A 274-nucleotide genomic window follows, 5' to 3' on the forward strand; every position below is an offset into this window, starting at 1 on the left:
AACAAATACAGATTTTCTTTAGAAATGGTTGATATGTTCAGACTCATTCTGATTTTTAACCACAACATTCGGATCAAATACTAAGTATACCGGTCCTGTAGCCCCGCACACTTCTGTTAAATGTACAATTGCAAAATAATAAAAAAACATTTAAGTTAAGAAAGCGCAGTCAAACATCTCATTGGTCAAACTGCTAATTCCCATTCTCTCATTGGTTGAATTGCTAATTGGTATTTGGCAATTTTAAGTCTGTAATTTTTGTTGCTACACGCTT

Source organism: Branchiostoma floridae, chromosome 9 (genome assembly GCF_000003815.2).
Source record: "Branchiostoma floridae strain S238N-H82 chromosome 9, Bfl_VNyyK, whole genome shotgun sequence".
Classification (NCBI taxonomy): domain Eukaryota; kingdom Metazoa; phylum Chordata; class Leptocardii; order Amphioxiformes; family Branchiostomatidae; genus Branchiostoma; species Branchiostoma floridae.